Consider the following 15,119-nt stretch of genomic DNA (forward strand, 5'->3'; position numbering starts at 1 on the left):
AATCTAAATTTCCTCTTCTTATAAGGACACCAGTCGAATTGGATGAGGGCAACCCTAATGGCCTTATTTATTTAATAATCACCTCTTTTTTAAGGCCTTATCTCCAAATACAGTCACATTCTAATGTATCAGGGCTTAGGGCTTTGACATATGAACTTTGGGGGTTCCCAATTCAACCAATAACAATCATGAATAGGAGACACTTGTCACCCTTATTATTCCTCCTTCACCCTCCAACCACAGAAGAGAGAGGGCAGAAAAAGTGAAAAGGTATCCCACACCGTTCCCCACTCCAAACCCCTTGATGGAAGTCTGCCCTGCATTGGCAGCTTTGAGGGAGAGAATGAATATTAAATTTGGTGTGAGATTTAGGTTTAAATGACTCTAGACAGAACAGGCCATTTTAATAATAAAAAAGTGACTTGAGGGCTTCCCTGGTGGCGCAGTGGTTGAGAATCTGCCTGCTAATGCAGGGGACACGGGTTCGAGCCCTGGTCTGGGAAGATCCCACATGCCGCGGAGCAACTGGGCCCGTGAGCCACAACTGCTGAGCCTGCGCGTCTGGAGCCTGTGCCCCGCAACGGGAGGGGCCGCGACAGTGAAAGGCACGCGCACCGCGATGAAGAGCGGTCCCCGCACCGCGATGAAGAGTGGCCCCCACTTGCCGCAACTAGAGAAAGCCCTCGCACGAACCGAAGACCCAACACAGTCAAAAAAATAAAATAAAATAAATAAATAAATAAAGTAACTATTAAAAAAAAAAAAATTGGAGTCATCAAAAAGTGACTTGAAAGCTATGTGACCTGCCCAAGATCTGCCAAGACTAAGGGTCAGAAAGGGAGTGTGATTGAAAGAAATGACTGGAGAGAAAACGAACAGTCTCACATTTCTGTTCTATTGAGTATGGACTGTCTAGTAAGCTGATCATAATATATACAGATATGGAAAGAAGTCCACAATATCCACTATACATAGTTTACTGATTAAAACAAATTGGAGAACAAGATGCGTCTTATGATCCTACTTGGATTTATTTTTTTTAAGTGCTAGATGCCTATTGTTCTTGGCTGCTCAGCATCCTTTCCTCTGCTTTTTTCTAGTAACAGACACTTTTTCCAGCAATGAGTTGAGCATATGACTCCAGCTGAGCTTCTCCTAATATCTCATGCCCCTGGCTAGTGTGATTGATAACAGATTAAACCAATCAGAAACATTCTCTGGGATTGTTCAAGCCAGAAGAATGATGCCCCTTTCCTCTCTGGTCACAAAGTTGTAAGGCTCAGAGCTAGAAGCTGCCGGTGGTCACATGTCCTGACTCATGGAGAACTCAGTGTGGAAGGATGAAGCCCACTTGCAGAGACAGAGATGAGAGACAAAAAGAGCGATCACTGACGATGCTCTAGTCCTGGTTTCAACCATCTCTAAGGTCAGTTCTTCTCTGGTCCTTCCAAAATTTGGGGGTATCTGAGTCAATTAAGTCTTTCTTTTTGCTAAAGCCAACTTGCCTTTGTTCCTATTCCTTGGACCAAAGAATCTCAACAAAAATATATGTGGTATAATTGTATTTCATGGAAATTGCCTGGAAAGATACATATAAAATTGTTACCTGAGGTTAATTCTGGTAAATGGCATACTCTTTTTTATGCCTTCCTGTACTATTTTAACTTCTTTATATCAACCATTTGTTACTTTTGCAATAAAACACATTTAGGAAAAGAGGAACACAAAACAGCATAGAGCTAATGATAGTGAAGAAAATGTATGAATACTGTACATTGAACAAGATTGAGAAATGAATTTAGAATAATGGACATTTAGCTTAACATTCTCTATGCCCCCTTTCCATGTAAAGTCGCTAAAATTCTTAATACGATTTTTTTTAAAAAACACACACATTTAGGTAATCTTTTTTTTTTTCTTTCTTTAAGTTGAGTTATAATTGATGTATAGCATTACATTAGTTTCAGGTGTACAACATAATGATTGGAATTTGTATGCTTTGTGAAATGACCGCCACAATAAGTCTAGTTAATATGCATCACTGTACACAGTTAATTTTTTTTCTTGTGATGAGGATTTTAAGATCTACTCTCTGAGTAACTTTCAAATATGCAATACAGTATTAACTACAGTCACCATGCTGTACATTACATCCCCAGGACTTATTCCATAGCTGGAAGTTTGTACCTTTTGACCCTCTTCACCCATTTCACCCACCAACCCCACCCCTACCACCAATCTGTTCTCTGTATCTATGAGCTTGGTTTTTAGTTAGTTTGTTTAGATTCCACATGTAAGTGATATCATACAGTATTTGTCTTTCTCTGTCTGGCATATTTCACTTAGCATAACACCCTCAAGGTCCATCCATGTTTGTTGCAAAATGGCAAGATTTAATTCTTTTTTACGGTCTAACAGTATTCCATTTTATATATATATATATATATATCACATCTTCTTTATCCATTTGTCTATTAATGGACACCACTTAGGTCACTTCTGTATCTTGGCTATTATAAATAATGCTGCAATAAACATGGGGGTACAGCTTTTTTTTGAGTTAGTGTTTTGTTTTCTTTGGTTTAATACTCAGAAGTGAAATTACTGGATCATATGGTAGTTCTATTTTTAATTTTTTGAGGACCCTCCATACTGTTTTCCATAGTAGTTGTACCAAGTTATATTCTCACCAACAGTGTACGAGTATGAGGGTTCCCTTTTCTCTCCACATCCTTGCCAATACTTGTTATTTCTTGTCCTTTTGATAATTCCCATTCTAACAGGTATGAGGTGATATCTCATTATGGTTTTAATACAATTTTTAGAAGGTAAACCCCAACCCTCCAAAGAGGTAAAGAGATAATTAATTCTAAGATGTTTGAATAAGTCATAGAGAGAGAACTAAATGTTACAGGACAACCATGTGATAACTGTGGGATAGACCTAATGCAATGGATGCAAATGTGGACAGGAAAAGGAAAAGGAAAAAAAAAAAAAGGAAAGGAAAGGAAAAGAAAAGCCATAGAAACCTTAGGATCTGCTCTGTGGGCCACCTCTGGGTTATAAGCCCTTGTGAGCAGAAACTCCATCTCACTCATCTGCTTCCCAATTACTTAATACATTGTTGGTCCTTGTCTTAGTTTGTGACAATGATAAATTGTCACAAAACTTAGCAGCTTAAAAGAACAGTACTTAGTACTGTTTCTGTGGGGCAAGAATCTGGGCATGGCTTAGCTGGGTGCATCTAGCTCAGCGTGACTCACAAGGCTGCAATCCAGGTATCACCCAGGGCCGCAGTCAACTCAAGGTTCAGCTGGGGGAAGCGCCTCTTCCAAGTTCACTCACTTGTCTGCAGGCTGGCCTCAGCTTCTTGCTGGCTATTTACTGGAGACATTAGTTCCTTGCCACCTGGGCTACTCATAACATGGCAGTTTTGCTTTCCCGAGAGAGACAGAGAGAGGCAAGACGGAAGTCACGGTCAAGCAGAGAAGCAGGTTACTACTGGTATCTAGTTTGTAGAGGTCAGGGATATTCATAAACATCCTAAAAGGCACAGGAGAGCCCCCAAAACAAAGAATTATTTGGCCAAAATGTCAAAAGCGCTGAGGTTGAGAAACCCTGACTTTGAGTGTTGAATGTTTACAAAGCGTTTCACATTCTCTCAATCTTCACAAAACCCTATAAGGTAAGAGTTCTCTCTCCATTGTATTGCTGAGGAAACTGAGGCTTAGACAAGTTTGATGCTTAGCTCCAAGCCACATAGCAAGCAAGTGGGGAGGCTGGATTTGAATGTAGCCTGGTCTCACTCCATTGCCAGGCTTCTAACTATGGAAAAGGTACAGAGAGAGAAAAAATGGAGAACAAGGTCTGGGAGGGGGAGGGAGAAACGCCTTCTTGCCAGGAAACGTTCCAGATGCCACTCTTGTTACCTCATTTGAAATCTGCAACAAGGCAAGAACATGAACCTGAGCAGAATCTGTTGTCTGGGAAAGGCCAGCTTGGCAAGGCCCTGGTCTGCATCAGAGTTGAGTTAGAGCTGTGGATCTCTGTGGTCCCGGAAACCTACGGTGCTCACACAGACTGCGCTCTCTCCCTTCTGCCTGGGGCCTCAACTGTGCCCACAGATGAATCACTGGTGACTGCTCAGAGAGCCAAACCAAGGTCCCTACCATCCTGCTTTCAATATGGTAGGCCTGGCTTCCTTCACAACCAGGGATCCACCACCGATTAAATCACATCGTGAAACCATCTGATAAAGACATTTTTACATTCCTTATCATTTCTATATGTTTGTGTTCCCCATGCTACTCCACCTTTAAGACTTGAGGACGTATTTCCACCTGAACCCCTCAGTCAGAATTTGAACATTTCATTCTCCAAAGGATCACGTCATCCTGAGATAGATTCTTTGACTGAATCATGCCTTCTCAAAGTGCCTTTCTATTTGGAGACTCACCTCTTTATTAGCTGTGCTCCTTATTAGGACTTATTCCTTATGGGATAGAAATTCATGTAAATTCATTCCACGATGGCTCCCAAACAGCAGTGAGAGTCTGTTAGTGCCACAAACTTGTAGAGGATTTGAATTTAAAATTTCCAGGTTTGTACTCATTATGAAGTTCTTATTGAAAGTTTTATAGAAAAGAAAAACTTGGCAAGGGGGATACTGTTTTCTCCACCCTAGGGCTGAAAGAAGAGATGAACCTTTCATCAGCTGAGAATTTGTAGGTGTGTTCATGCTGGGATTTCAAAGGGCACACATTCTTTGGCCAAATACGGCCTTGGCATATAACCAAACTTGTAAGAGCATTGGATGTTGCAGGTTGAATCTGTGGTTTGGTGACTAATGTCACCTTACCTCATTCTTACCATGACCTAAATAGCAGAGGGGACGTGGTGGGGTCGGGGTAGGGGTGGTGTTCATTTGGGCTGCAGCAGAGCAGGCAAAGTTACACAGCCTTAATCATCCTCCTACTGTCAGCTGATATACCAGCTGCATCTAGAGACAGACAAATTTGAGTCTGGAAATGGCAGTTACCAAGTAACAAAAATGCACAGGGCCTTTAAAAATCAACAGAAAAACATAGCAAGCAAAACCACCCAAAAAGAACAACAAATCAGGTGGCGCCTCATAGCCTGTTCCTTCTGCCAAGTTATTTCTGATTTCTGACTGGTTGACATAGTTAACCTTTATTTCTCTGATTCAGGTGACTAGTTATGGGGATTTTGGTTGGAAAGAAATTTCCATTGCGTTCTCTTATTTTCTCCCCTTGAGTCTTTTCGTTATTTATATATTGTGTGTACAAATTCATTATGTAGGGGTTTTCCAGCTTTTGGGGCAATGACCACAGTTAAGAAATTGATTTTTACATTGTGACACAGCACACACACGTACACACACACGCAACACTAAAAGTTCTACAAGAAATATATTCACTCTTACTATGTATGATTCACTTGAATATTTTCATTCTGTTCCATTTCATTCTAAACTAGGCTAGACTATTCAAACTGCTTTTCGCTGCCCATTAATTTCATAACCCATTAAAGGGACGTGACCCACAATTTGGAAAATATCACATTACTTCAACTGTGGTTTAAAGAATGACAATTTAGAGCATTCTGATGAAATACAAAGTATAAGAAGAAAGTAAATTTAATTAGCATTTTCCAGGATTTTTTTTCTGTGGGATCGGTAATATTGCTCATCCAGTTCTTTGGTGGAATTGTAATGGACCCATAATTTCACACTTTTCCAACTCTGATGATTTGTTGTGAAGACTGTATAAGATTCTTTTCTATATCCTCAAACAGACAGGGTCCTTGGGAGCTCCTTTCGAAGTGTTTCATCTGTGAAGCCTGGCAAGTGTGAGGGATATGGTACCACTTGGCTGTAGCCATGATGTGTGTAGACAGGAAGAGTCCACACATGGAAATGACACGCCAAGGAAGTGCCAGGGCTTAACCAGACCCTGCATCCGGAGTCAGCACCAGGGAAAGGGAGGGAACCAGGCGAGAGCCAAGGAAGACGAAAGCTGTGAAAGTCATGGACAGAGGGAAAGGGAGCAAGCATAGGGCAAATCCCAGATAAAAACGTAAAAAGTTATGCAAGCTCCTGATCCTGTTCTTGTGGCCTTGTTTAAGAGCATGCTTCATAAGTCAGAGAGACAAAGACAAATATCATATGATATTGCCTGTAAGTGGAATCTTAAAAAAAGGGTACAAATGAACTTATCTACAAAACAGAAATAGAGTTACGGATGTAGAAAACAAACTTATGGTTACCAGGGGGTAAGCGGGGGGTCGGGGGGTGGGGAATAAACTGGGAGATTGGGATTGACGTATACACACTACTACATAAAATAGATAACTAATACGGACCTACTGTATAGCACTGGGAACTCTACTCAATACTATGTAGTGGCCTTTATGTGAAAAGAATCTAAAAAAGAGTGGATATATGTAATGTATAACTGATTCACTTTGCTGTACACCTGAAACTAACACAACATTGTAAATCAAGTATACTCCAATAAAAATTTAAAAAATAAAATATCTATGTTAAACAATTAAAAAAAAAAGAGCATGCTTCAAACACGGGAAGAGGAAGCTCCAAAGCTGTTACCCAGAGAATCACACTAAAGTAAACCTTCAGATTCACTCATAATAATTAACTCCATGAGCAATTTTCCTTTAAGAATCTGATATTAAGTCAAATTGTGTACCCCTCTTCACCTCTATTATCTAGTGGCAAATGCCAGAAATTTTATCATTTCGTCCATAAATATGTCAGTATGTATATAAAAACTGTTATTTAAAAATAAGACCAAAATTATATCATCACACTTAAAAAATTTTTAATAATAATTTCTTAATACCATTCAATATCAAATTAGTATCCACATTTCCCCAACTGTCCCATAATTTTTGTTTGCTTTTACATTTTGCTTTTTCTAATCAGGGTCCAAATAATTAGGGCCCATGCATTTTAATTGGTTGATTTGTCTCGACCCTTTTAATTCGTAAATTCTCCCCTTTTGTTGAGTGGTAACAACATAAAATCCGAGACCTCTTTAAATAATTGGGTCTTTCCAAGAAAATACAAGTTGTTTATTTCATCTTGTCAGCTAAGAAAAATAGCTGTAGGCCTCCCTCCAGGAATTAAGGGGGAAAAAGCTTGCTTGGAGTGACATGGTACCAAGGATGATAAAAACTGCCTACCTCACTCTCCTGTCATTCCTGAAATCTCCTCCATTAGACTCATTCCTTTATACTTCTAAAAGGCTTCTTTTAAACACTACTGCATTAAATTCCCATGTATTTCACATTCTACAAACAGGAAACTTTCATCTCTGATATTAATCTCTCAGTTCTTTGCCAGCACAATGTTTATAAATGTTGGCCCAGGGGATGACAGGCCTGGTGAGTCATCAAAGAGTCAACTCTATTCAGCAGAGTTTTAGTGTTGAGTGCATTTAAGATGTCTTCAAGTTCTTAGAAAATCCACATATTTATTACTTCGTGTGTGATGGCACATGCCAGAATAGAATGCTAGGTTTTCTATCTCCAGAGTGAGTTTTCGTACATTCACCTGAATAAATTTCCCCACCACTATCCAGTGTTTATTTCCTAACTTTCAAAAATTATAAAACATATCATTGTAGTTTTAAGCTAACAAGCACTTAGAAACCATAAACTTCAGTTTTTCTTTTTTTCTCTTTCTTTGTAATGTTGCTATCCCTTTACCTTTTCCTGGATTTCTGGGTGACCTTTGTCTAAGAGTAGAAATGTGGCAGCAACCCGCAATACAGTGACATGCCAATTTTTAAGTCAATTTCACTGAGGTATAATTTACATAACATAAACTGCACCCATATAAGGTACAAGTCAACGATCTGATAAATGGCTACATTTTTGTAACTTCCACCCCAGTCAAGACAGATACTGAACATTTTCACCATCCCCCAAGGTTCCCTTATGCCTCTTTGCAATCATCTACCCCTTCCCTTGCCCCAGGCAACCAATGATCTGTTTCTATCAATAGAGCTTACTTATGCCTGTTCTAGAATTTTATCTAAATGGAATATACAGGATAGACTCTTGTACCTGGCTTCTTTAGCTCAGCTTAAGTTTTTGAGATTCATCCATGTTTTTGTATGTATCAATACTTGTTCTTTTTTATTGCTGAAAAGAATTCTATGATATGGATATATCATAATTTGTTTATCCATGCACCTTTTGATAAACATGTGGATTATTTCCAGTTTGGGGCCATTTTGAATAAAGCTGCTCAAACAAATGTAAAGAAGTCTGGGTGAACATATGCTTCCAGTTATCTTGAGTAAATACCTAGGAGAAAAATTGCTAGTAAGTGTATGAATAACTTGACAGAAGACTGCCAAAGTGTTTCCCAAAAAGTTGCGTCATTTTACACTCCCACCGGTAATATATGAGAATTCCAGTTGCTCTAGGTCCTCACCAACATTTGCTCTGGTCAGTCTTGTTAATTATAGTTATTCTAGTGCATTTGTAAGAGGATCTCACTATAGTTATAACTTGCATTTCCCTCATGATGGAAGATGTTCAGCATGTTTTCATGTGCTTATTGGCTTATTCATATAACTTCTTTTGTGAAGTAGCCAAATCTTTTGCTTATTTTTATTAGGTTGCTTTCTTATTATTGTCCTGTAAGAAAAAAAATTGCCTCTTCTAGCTCATTTGCATTTCCATGTGAATTTTAGAATTAGTTGTGTACAATGTATTGCTTCCCAGTAATAAAAAGGAATGAAATATTAATACATGTAGGAATACGGGTAACTCTAAATAATTATGCTAAGTGAAAGCAGCCAAGCGAAAAAAATGTATACTATTTTAATCCATTTATAGAAAATTCTAGAAAATGCAAAATAATCTATACTGATAGGAAGCAGAGAAGTGGTTTTCTGGGGATGGGTCATGGGAGAGGGGTTGCAAAGAGAGAGAGGAATAAGAAATTATTCAAGGGCACAAGGAAACTGCGCATATTCCAAACTGATATATATATCCATACTAATGGGTATATTCTTGATTGTGATAGTACCGTGAGTGTACAGAAGTAATAACTCATCAAATTGGACATTTTTTATTTTTGCAGCTCATTGTACATCAGTCATACTTCAGTAAAGCTGTTTTGTTGTTGTTGTTGTTGTTGTTGTGTTTTTTTTAAATAGACATTGCCACAATATAGAGCTAAAGAGAACTTCCAAAGAATATAGAAATAGAATGGTTTGGGGCTTCTCAACATCAACACTGACAACTAAAATACAATACAGAAATACATTCAAAAGTCTAAATGAGGGACTTCCCTGGTGGTCCAGTGGTTTAGACTTCACCTTCCAACGCAGGGGGTGTGGGTTCAATCTCTGGTCAGGGAGCTAAGATCCCACATGCCTCATGGCCAGAAAACCAAAACAGAAAACAGAAGCAATATTGTAACAAAGTCAATAAAGACTTCAAAAATGGTCCACATGAAAAAAAAAATCTTTAAAAAAAAAGTCTAAATGAAAATTATTTCCAACATAAAATTCTATATCCTGCTAAGCAATAAAGAAGATGAAATTAAAATTTTAGATATGTGCAACCTAAACAAAATTAATTCACTTATGATTCATTCTTTCTCAGGAAGCTGCTATAGTTACTACACCATCAAAACAAAAAAGTAAACGAAGGAAAAGGATTATACGAGATTTGAAATTTCCTAGGCTCCAACACACAAGAGAGGTGAGGGGAATACTCTGCTGCCAGAATGAAAGCAGTGAGTGCAACATTCTAAAGAGCAAGAGTTGCAAATCAATAGATGCTCCAGGAGAGAGGTTTCTTTTTTAAAAAAATGAAACCAACATGAGACAATCTCATATGTTTTATGATGTAGGAAATTGTATTGAGAGGCTGCTGGAGCAAGTGGGGAGAATTATCAATAGATATAGAGAAAATTAAGCAGTTAAGAATCAAACAATTATGCATTGTAAATAGCCTTGGTTGTACATTGTCAGTGTAATAAAAACAGAATCTTCGTATATCAAAATCATGTAGTTTGTATAAAATGTGGGAGGGATTTATTTACAGTGTGTTGTAATTTTATAAGGCCAAATATTCACAAGTTTTTAAAATTGCTGTCATGTTTGTGTATGTACACATCTGATAAATTTTAAATCATAACTTGGTAAAAAAAAAAAAAAAGAATCAGACAATTATTAATGCCAGAGCTAACCAAAAGTTGCAAAAGAAAGGAAATATAACCATAGTATACTATGATTATGGTTCAGCAGTATATGATATTTATTTAATCATGATACTAAAAAAAAGTGAATATTGATTTTTTAAAAAATTGTGATACATTTCTACTGGAAGGAAAAGAAGAGGCATGGGGCAGAGTGAATTGTGTGTGCTAAATCCTCCTGGACCATAATAGAAAATACATAGATAATATGTAAAATTGATCTATTAAAAATAGAATTAAATACTTAGTTTTAAATTATGCAGATAAACACTAGAAAAATAAATAAATACAGTGCTTTCCTCCAAGAAACACAACTAGGGTTGTGGAGGGGTGGGACATGATACATGGGACTCTTCCTTTACAAATTATTTACCATTATTTGACTTTTTTTTTTTTTTTAATACATTTATTTATTTATTTATTTAGGCTGTGTTGGGTCTTCGTTTCTGTGCGAGGGCTTTCTCCAGTTGCGGCGAGCAGGGGCCACTCTTCATTGCGGTGCGTGGGCCTCTCACTGTCGCGGCCTCTCCCATTGCAGAGCACAGGCTCCAGATGCGCAGGCTCAGTAGTTGTGGCTCACGGGCCTAGCCGCTCCGCGGCATGTGGGATCTTCCCGGACCGGGACACAAACCCGTGTCCCCTGCATTGGCAGGTGGACTCCCAACCACTGCGCCACCAGGGAAGCCCCCATTATTTGACTTTTAAAATCATTAGCATGGCCAAAGCAATCCTGAAGAAAAATAACAAAGCAGGAGGCATAACCCTCCCAGACTTCAGACAATACTACAAAGCTACAGTAATCAAAACAGCATGGTATTGGCACAAAAACAGACACATGGATCAATGGAACAGAATAGAGAGCCCAGAAATAAACCCACACACCTACGGTCAATTAATCTTCAACAAAGGAGGCAAGAATATACAACGGGGAAAAGAGAGTCTCTTCAGCAAGTGGTGTTGGGAAAGCTGGACAGCCACATGTAAATCAATGAAGTTAGAACACACCTCTCACCATACACAAAAATAAACTCAAAATGGCTTAAAGATATAAACATAAGACATGACACCATAAAACTCCTAGTAGAGATAATAGGCAAAACATTATCTGACATAAATCGTACCAATGTTTTCTTAGGTCAGTCTCCCAAGGCAATAGAAATAAAAACAAAAATAAACAAATGGGACTTAACCAAACTTACAAGCTTTTGCACAGCAAAGGAAACCATAAACAAAATGAAAAGACAACCTACAGAATGGGAGAAAATATTTGCAAACAACGCGACAGACAAGGGCTTGATTTCCAAAATACAAACAGCTCATACAACTCTACAATGAGAAAACAAACAACCCAACCGAAAAATGGGCAGAAGACCTAAATAGATATTTCTCCAAAGAAGACATACAGATGGCCAATAGGCACATGAAAAGATACTCAATATCACTAATTATTAGAGAAATGCAAATCAAAACTACAGTGAGGTACCATCTCACACCAGTCAGAATGACCATCATTAAAAAGGTGCTTTGGGGGCTTCCCTGGTGGCGCAGTGGTTGAGAATCTGCCTGCTAATGCAGGGGACACGGGTTCGAGCCCTGGTCTGGGAAGATTCCACATGCTGCGGAGCAACTAGGCCCATGAGCCACAACTACTGAGCCTGCGTGTCTGGAGCCTGTGCTCCGCAACAAGAGAGGCCACGATAGTGAGAGGCCCGCGCACCGCAATGAAGAGCAGCCCCCGCTTGCCGCAACTAAAGAAAGCCCTCACAGAAACGAAGACCCAACACAGCCAAAACTAATTAATTAATTAATTTTTTTAAAAAAAAAGGTGCTTTGTGACCACCTAGAGGGGTGGGATAGGGAAGGTGGGAGGGAGACGCAAGAGGGAGGGGATATGGGGATATATGTATACATATAGCCGATTCACTTTGTTATACAGCAGAAACTAACAAAACAATGTAAAGCAATTATACTCCAATAAAGATGTTATTTATTTATAAATAAATAAATGAATGAATGAATGAATGAATGAATGGAGAAATAAAAACTCCAAAAAAAAATGTCTACAACTAACCAAATGCTGGAGAGGCTGTGGAGAAAAGGGAACCTTCCTACACTGTTGGTGGGAATATAAGTTGGTGCAGCCACTGTGGAAAACAGTATGGAGGATCCTTAGAAAACTAAAATAGAATTGCCATATGATCCAGCAATCCCACTCCTGGCATATAACCAGAAAAAACTATAATCCAAAAAGAAAGATACATGCACCCCTATGTTCACAGAAGCACTATTCACAATAGTCAAGACATGGAAACAACCTAAATGTCCATCAACAGATGAATGGATAAAGAAGATGTGGTACATATATACAATCGAATACTACTCAGCCTTAAAATATGAATGAAATAATGCCATCTGCAGTAACATGGATGCAACTAGAGATTATCATACTAAGTAAGCCAGAAAAGAAAAGACAAATACCATATGATATCACTTATATCTAGAATCCAAAATATGACACAAATGAACCTATCTATGAAACAGAAACAGAATCACAAACAGAGAACTGACTGGTGGTTGCCAAGGGGGAGGGGTTGGGGGGATGGAGTGGGAGGTTGAGGTTAGCAGATGTAAGCTTTTACATATAGAATGGATCAACAACAAGGTCTTGCTGTGTAGCACAGAGAACTATATTCTATGATAAACCATAATGGAAAAGAATATATAAAAAAGAATGTGTATATATGTATAACTGAAGCACTTTGCTGTATAGCAGTAATTAACACAACATTGTAAATCAACTATACTTCAATAAAAAATATTGATAAAAAAATAAAATTAAAATTAAATAAAAACAAAACCATTAGCATGTATTTTTATTAAGAAGAAAAATTAGTTAAATAATTTTTTAAAGTGATTTCTGGAGATTGTATGCAAATACATTGACTTCTCAAGGACTCATCTGGTTACATATATTTTATTGAGTGTTTTTTTTCTATTTGTTACTTATCAGCCTGAATGAAGATTATAAGAGAATAATTTTGCTGAGGTCTTCTGGAAAACTTCCGTGAAATGTGTTATATGAGTGTAGGAACTGATAGATACATTTGTGCCTTGGTCAGGATGTGAGTTTTTCAAAAAACCAAATTTTAGCTCTGATAATTTTCTCTATTATTTGTATTCTATTTCACTGATTTCTATTTTTGTCTTTATTATTTCCTTCTTCCTACTTAACTTGCTCTTCTTTTATTAGCTTCTTAATTTGGAAACTTAAATTCTTGATTTTAACTTTATTTTATAATATGGGTATTTAAATCTCTAAATTTCCTTTTACGTCTTGCACTGGCTGAATTTCAAAATTTTGATAAATTATGTTTTCATTATCAAGTTCAAAATATTTTCTAATTTCCCTTGTGATTTTTTTCACTGAGCCATGGATTATTGATAGATGCATTATTTCAATATCCAAATATTTGGGGGATTTTCTAGATAGCATATTGTAATTGATTTCTAATTTAATTTCACTGTTGTCAGAGAATATATATGATTTCAATCCTTTTAAATTTATTGAGGTTTATTTTATGGCTCAGCAGATGGCTATTTTAGTAAATGTTCAAGCACACTTGAGCAGAATGAATATTCTGTAGTTTTGGGATGTAGTGCTTGGTAAATGCCAATTAGGTACATTTGATTGATAGTGTAACTAAGATTTTTATACCCTTACTGATTTTTTTCCACTTACTCTATCAGTTACTGCAAGAGGAATGCTATAATCACCAACTATGACTGTGAATTTGTCTTTTTGGTTTTTCAGTTTTTACCTCATGATTTTTAAGTTCTTTTATTAGGTACATACACATTTAGGATTACTGTTTCTTTTTGATGAATTACCCTTTTTATCTCTTCTAATACTTTTTGTCTTGAGGTCTGACTTATCTGATACTAATATGGTAATGTCAGTTTTTCCATGCTTACTGTTGCATGGTGTATTTCTGTTCTACTTATTTTCAGAGTGTGTTTCTTCTAGATATCACACACTGGGTCTTGCTTTTTTATCCAACTATAAAATTTCTGCTTTTTAACTGGACTTTAGTCCATTTACATTTATTGAAATAATCCATAAGGTTGGATTTAAATCTACCTGTTTGCTATTTGTTTTCCATTTGCCTATTCTGTGTTTTGTGTCTGTTGCTTGTTTCCTGCCTCCTTTTGGGTTAATTGAATATTTTTAAGTATTCTATTTTATTTTCCCATTGGCTTCTTAGTTATATCCCTTTTAAATTTTTAGTGGTTGCTTTCAGGCTAATATGTATCCTTAACAAAGTCTGTTTAGAGTCATACTGTACTTCTTCAAACTTCACACCTCATATCTGACCTTTGCACTTCCTACTTCATCCTTCCTACTTTATACCTGATACTTTTCACTTCCCACTTTGCACTTTACAAGTGTAATAAACTTACAATATAGTTCCATTTGCTTAATCACCCTTGTCCTTTTTGCTACTGTTGTCATACCTTTTGCTTCTACAAATGTAAAGTCCCCTTACAAAAATTATTAATTTTGCTTTGAAAAGTCCATTCACTTTTAAGAAAATTATGAAAAGAAAAAATAACACTGTCATTTAAATACACCCTCTTATTTACCATTTACCATTTCATTGCACATATGCAGCACAGTCTTCAGCCAAGGATTCAGGGCGAGCTCCCTCCTACTCTATGTGGCTCCTCCTCTCTACTGTCCTATTTTGCAGATTCCAGCCACTTCAGAAACCCCAAACTCTGATCTGTGTTTCCTCAGCTCATTAGGACTACTGTTCTCTGCTCAGATCCCAGGTCTCCACACCACAGTTGGGAAAATATCCCC

General features: G+C 37.5%; 1 long non-coding RNA gene across 1 annotated transcript in view; it reads left to right on the forward strand.

The window, feature by feature from the left end:
- The first annotated feature begins 771 nt into the window (after positions 1 to 771).
- The window catches only part of LOC309604720, a 50,437-nt gene continuing 36,089 nt past the window's right edge, over positions 772 to 15,119 (forward strand). Inside the window, exon 1 of the long non-coding RNA XR_014231015.1 lies at positions 772 to 1,426. This is a non-coding gene — a long non-coding RNA (uncharacterized lncRNA). The remainder of the gene's footprint in view (positions 1,427 to 15,119) is intronic.

Source organism: Balaenoptera borealis (genome assembly GCF_965194805.1).
Source record: "Balaenoptera borealis genome assembly, chromosome: 10".
Lineage (NCBI taxonomy): Eukaryota > Metazoa > Chordata > Mammalia > Artiodactyla > Balaenopteridae > Balaenoptera > Balaenoptera borealis.